The sequence below is a fragment of the Tupaia chinensis genome, unplaced genomic scaffold (assembly GCF_000334495.1).
Source record: "Tupaia chinensis unplaced genomic scaffold, TupChi_1.0 Scaffold000674_2, whole genome shotgun sequence".
NCBI classification, from domain to species: Eukaryota; Metazoa; Chordata; class Mammalia; order Scandentia; family Tupaiidae; genus Tupaia; species Tupaia belangeri.
Window position 1 is genome coordinate 822,363 of NW_006160198.1, and position 6,201 is coordinate 828,563.

The following is a 6,201-nucleotide window of genomic DNA, read 5'->3' on the forward strand; positions in this document are numbered from 1 at the left end:
ATAAGGGAGTGATATAGTCCAAGAAATTAGCCTCTTAGATGCTTTAAATACATACATATTTTGAACCATTGTCAATAAAAAGCATATTGTCATTCTCAAAGAAAAAAAAATTATAATTTCAGTTACACTTGTTTTAGCTAGTGGGTTCTCATATCACCAGACCTCTAAGCAAAGAAGGAAAACCTGGATTCATCACTATTCATCATTCCAAGCCCAGAGCTTGCACCCAATGAACATTCAAAATGCTTAAACCACCAATTATCAGAAATCTCCTCTGGCTGATACATTCTGATCTTCAACTGCACTCAGAGCGACTCTTCCAAAGTGACTATTTCAAATATCCAACCTCATCCTGCCTTCTTACTGATGCTCCAATTCTGTGTTCCTATCAGTCTAGAGAAGATGATAGGGATGTGCTGTCCTCCCAGGCAAGGCCTGCCCCAACACTGAGTTCGCAATCCTAAGCTCTTTTTATGCCCGCAGTGAAATCTGTAGCTGTAGGAAGGCGGAAAAAGACAAGCTTGTTGACTTTCCTTATTGGAAAGGGAAAGCCCTATCATCATTTTGGAAAGCAGTTGTCCAAAAAGTGAAGCAGAGAATTATCATATTCCTAGCAATTCCACTAGTAGATATTTACTATGAGAATGAAAAACAGTCCAGAAAAGAACCTGTACAAGAAGGTTTATAATAGCATTATTCACAGTAGCCAAAAAATGGAATCTACCCAGATGTTCAACTGAAGAATGGGTAAATGAAATGTGGTGCATATAAGAGGTTTTCAAAAAGTTCATGAAAGATGCATATTATGAAGAAAGCTATACATGGATTTAAATTTTTTGCCCCAAAATAAATTCATACTTTAATCCCATTTTCCACAAACTTTTTGAATTCCCTTCAAACATATAATGGGACATTATTCTGCTATGAAAAGGACTGTCAAATTAAAATAAATAAACAAATAAAATTTTAAAAAATTTTAAAGGGGTCAGCAGGTGGCATGGTGGTTAAGGGCACTGGACTCACATGGGCGACCGTGGTTTAAGTACCAGACCTGGTGGCTTGCCTTCTCACTTTCTCTCTCTCTGTACCTCTCTGGTCAAATTAAAATAAATAAAGAAAAGTTTATAAAAAAGACCTGAACTACTGATTTCTGCTATAATATGGATGACCCATGAAATTATTATGCTAAGTAAAAGATGCCATAAAGAAGGCTAAGTATGGAGTGACTCCACTGATACAAACTGTCCAGAATAGACAAATCTATAGAGAGAAGCAAAGTCATTGTCAGGGCTGGGTGAGTGGGTAGGGGGAATGACTACTAAGAAGTATGAGGTCTTTTGGGGGGATGTTGAAAAAGTACTGAAATCTGTGGTAATGGTTACACAAAATTCCCAAATATGCTAAGACTCATTCAGTCTTACAGTTTAAAAAACACTTAGTCTTGTTACCTTAGCTAGCTGGCAGCTGCTAATGGATTCAGAAAGAATCCAAAGTATTTCAGCGGTGCTTAGGAGATTTTGCTTGGACTCCCAAGGCTACTTTGCAAAGCCTTGCTTCAGAAACACAGTACGGCATTATATTCAGATCCAGACATGGCTTTAAGCAACATGGTTGCCTGTTCTAAACCCCTGTTACTTATAAAATAGGGGCAAACATACTTGCTATGTATCTTGAGAATTAGATAATAATATATTCAGAAATCTTTGCCTTTAGTAGATATTCAGTACATGGTAACAATTTCTATTCTTAGGGGCTTGCTCCTCATTCCTGAATTCAAATATTAAAGAATATAAATATTTTATAAAGAATTTTTTTTTATTCAGAATAGAGTATGTGTATATGAGAGAGAGAAAGAGAAAGATGAGCACCTCCCATAGGATCTGGTCACACTGGATCCTCCAGTTCAATCCATCAGATCCTGGGCATTCACACATGCACTTGATGTGTTTCAGGTTGACTGGGTCAAGGAATAGAACTGCAGTGACCATGTGGTATCTTTCCTCTCTTGAGCAGCGCATTACCAATGTGCCGTGGAGTAGGCCAAGAACATGAATACTTTCGGGATCAGCAGTTAGCGTAATGGCTATGTCACTGGACTTCCATGTAGTTGACCATGGTTCACGTCCCAGACCCGGTGGCTTAAAACTCATGCTGGGTGAGTGTGTGTGTGTGCCCAAGATCCCGAGAGGAGAATGGAGGAGAACGGATTGCAGTGTGGCCATCCACCCTGGGGGTTGATTTCTTGCTTTCTGTCTCTCTGTCTCTCTCTGTCTGGCAAGTGCACATGCCCTATAGCAAAAAACTCCCCCCCCCAAAAAAAAGAATATGAATACTTTCAATTTCATTCAAAATATCATTAATCTTTAGATTTGCTGCTTACAATTTAGTCACTATATGAATTCTAGGTAAAAAATGAAAAAAGTAATCTACTATTGATAATTACCTGGTTGGCATTTTATACTAACCATTAGAATCAATGACTACTATCTTTTTCACCTAGGTGTTTAGGCAAATGAAGCTTTGAATTAATAGTGTTGACTTAATTCTTTGCATCAACCTCAACAATCCCAATACATTTACTTAAAACAAGTGTTCATAAAAACATTAAATTGATGCTAAAAAAAATCAAACCAAATTTTAAAATACTCATGGAATCATCTCTTTTGCTGTTCATTCTGCCTAGCAGTAATGGGAAATAGAAGGCAAAAAACAAGGTATAAAAGCCGCAGTCTTAGATTGCTGGAGTTTAATTTATCAGTGTTTATGGAGGAGAATTCTGGTGATCACGGGCTAGATACATAAGAAGGAAAGAAAGGGAAACTATCTTTAGCCTTAGAAAGTGCTTATAGTTAATACTCCACCACGCTCTATGTGGGAAAAAAGAGATTTTATTAAAATGAAAATGAAGTCAGTCTTTACATCCTCTGACAATGTGACAATAAAAAGTACTTGCTTTTCAGTAAGAGTCAGAATTCTAACACAGCACAGAGGACTTCGGACCATAGAGATGTTTCTGACTGCAGAGATGAACATTTTGGCAACTTACCACAAATGAAAATGTAGGAATTTATTCTCTAGATTTGAAGAATAAAATAACCAAACCATGAATTATAATAAATTAAATGTTTAAAAAATAGGGTAATAACTTAAAGAGCCTTATAAATTATCCTTTACAGTTATATCATTTAAATAGCACAGAAAGCTGGGCATAACTTTACAATAAATCTGATAAAATGTAAATTGGCAACACTGAGCAAGTTTTAGGCAGGGGGCGAGGCTGATTACGAGGCACAATGAACAGAAAAAAAAGTGTTCATAATTTCATCTTGTATTTTCTGCATTTTTTTAAGTATACAGATTTCAGATCTTAAATTTTCTAATCGCTGAAGTAAACTTACTTTTACAGAAGACTTTGAAAAATTGCAATGCTTTAATTGGTTCACATTAAAGACTCTCAGAAGCTTGAAGAAAAAAGTCTTTCCAGATGAGCAAGAGGTTGGATAAATGTAATGACATATGGTTTGTTTTTTATAGCTACAATATGCAAAAAATAGTAGCATAACACATGTATTCAATGATATATATGTATTTATACATATAAATATATATCCCACTTATAAATTTTGAGATAAGAGTCTTTTGTACAAATGTGATTTTGTTTTCTTTCTCTTTTTTGTTCTCTTTATGAACAAAAATAACAACTGAAACTTAGAACAATTTTAAACATCTCATTATACCAGGAATCTTGCAAAAGATAAAATTGACGAAGGCAAAGCCATGATGCCACACGGTTCCCTGCACAGACTTGTGAGCATGCTGTCTACAGGGTCTCAGAGCCTCAGGGCAGGAAGACTGTCCATTGATCTTCTCGCTGAATCTTCCCCAACCAGGCTTGCTCAGAATCATTCCAGATGGATGGGTCATGCACTGATTCTTAAATCTCTCTCATAAGGGTATTTCTTACATCCTCTGGCAAACTCAGAACTTCTCCTGGAAGTTCTTCCTTTCTTGCTCCTGGATCCCTGAGCCTATCAAGTCATTCATGGACATGAGAAGGGCCTCCAGTTGTGATATCCTATGTATTTTTTAAGTCTTCAAAGGTTGTTTTTAAGTGATTCACTACACTACTTTTTTGTCTTCAAAGCTATTTTTTTTTCAATTACTGTAAGCTTTTCCCTCAAATGCTATAAATAATGTTTTCTGTTAACTGTATATAGGTATCTATATTGAGTTGTTGGAAAAGTCATGACTTTTTTTCTATGTTGACTTGTGAGCATGCTGTCTACAGGGTCTCAGAGCCTCAGGGCAGGAAGACTGTCCATTGATCTTCTCGCTGAATCTTCCCCAACCAGGCTTGCTCAGAATCATTCCAGATGGATGGGTCATGCACTGATTCTTAAATCTCTCTCATAAGGGTATTTCTTACATCCTCTGGCAAACTCAGAACTTCTCCTGGAAGTTCTTCCTTTCTTGCTCCTGGATCCCTGAGCCTATCAAGTCATTCATGGACATGAGAAGGGCCTCCAGTTGTGATATCCTATGTATTTTTTAAGTCTTCAAAGGTTGTTTTTAAGTGATTCACTACACTACTTTTTTGTCTTCAAAGCTATTTTTTTTTCAATTACTGTAAGCTTTTCCCTCAAATGCTATAAATAATGTTTTCTGTTAACTGTATATAGGTATCTATATTGAGTTGTTGGAAAAGTCATGACTTTTTTTCTATGTTTTTCTATGCAAAAATGCATCATGCCTTTTTCAACAACCCAATGTTTTAACCTTTTCAAGACTCACATATATTTTCAGAAGACCCTTGTTAAAAAGAGTGTTGTAACCTAGGAAGAACACAGCATATTGAGATTACGTCCGAGAATCAAAAATGCATGACAAACTCATCAGGTAAGCTTGACTGGTCAATACTGAAGTTTTATCTCACAGAGCTGAGGCAGGCCTCGGCTAATAGCCCTATCCTCACAGTCATTAAATTAGTTTTTACTTTAACTTTTAATATGGAAAATTTCAAATATATATAAAGTGAGGATAATATCATAATAAACTTGTTGACCTATTAGTCAGCTTCAACAATTATTAATATTTTGCCAAGCTTGTACTTTCTATACTTTCACCCATACACCCACATGCCTTTAAAAAAAAAAAAAACTATTCCATTTTAGGCAAAGTTTACAATTAAAATTATTAATTTTAGCTGTACTGTTTTGACAATTGGATAAAACTGGTAACACTTACCCTAATCACGGTATAAAATATTTCTGTCTCCCAGAAAAAGGTCCCTCCTGGGAAATCCTCTATCTTCTTTCAAGCAACAACTATGATTTTGAGTTTTTAAACCTAGTTTTGCTTTAACTTGAACATCTCCAAATGGATTCATGCAGATAGAATACAGTTTTTTGTGTCCAGTTTCTTTCATGTCATTTTAATATCTGTGAAATCCGTTCACTTTGCTACCTGTATCAGTTGCTGGTTCATTTTTGCTGTTGAGTAATGTACCATGAGATGAATTCCATGTCACAATTTGCTTCGTCTTCCTCTAGGTGACACACAGTTATTTTTAATTTTTAACTATTAAAAAAAGCTTTTTTGAACATTTTTGAGTCTTCAGTAGACATATGTTTTTATTTCTTTTAGATAAACTACCCCAAAGGGGAATTACTGAATATAAAGGTAGTTGTACATTTTGCTTTCAAGTTTAACTTTTTTTCCAAGTGTATGTACTGTCTCTTATTTTTAAATTTCATTTTAAAAGATGCTCTTCTACCATGGAAAGTTGTGTACTACACACCATTCTGCACCTTCTTGTTTTCAGCTAACAACTCAACTTGGAGTCCTTCTGTATTTGTAAGTAGAGAGCTTTCTCATTCTTTTTCTAAACAGTTCTCTATTGATGGCTCCTTGCATGGTTCTACCCTATTACTATTATGTACAATACTGCAATGAAGAAGTTTGTAATTGCATCATTAGCCATATATTTAAGGATATATACAAAATAAAATTTCAATATAGTGTTTTAACCCTACAGGGCCAGCAGCTATTGGTATCTGTAACTTGGATCAATACCACCAAATTACCTTCCAAAAGGTTGTACTATTTGTACTCCCATCCACCATCAATACATAAGAGTCTACCTGACCCAGAGGTTTCCTGCTATAGTACACCATGAACCTAGATCTTTACCATTTTCGAACA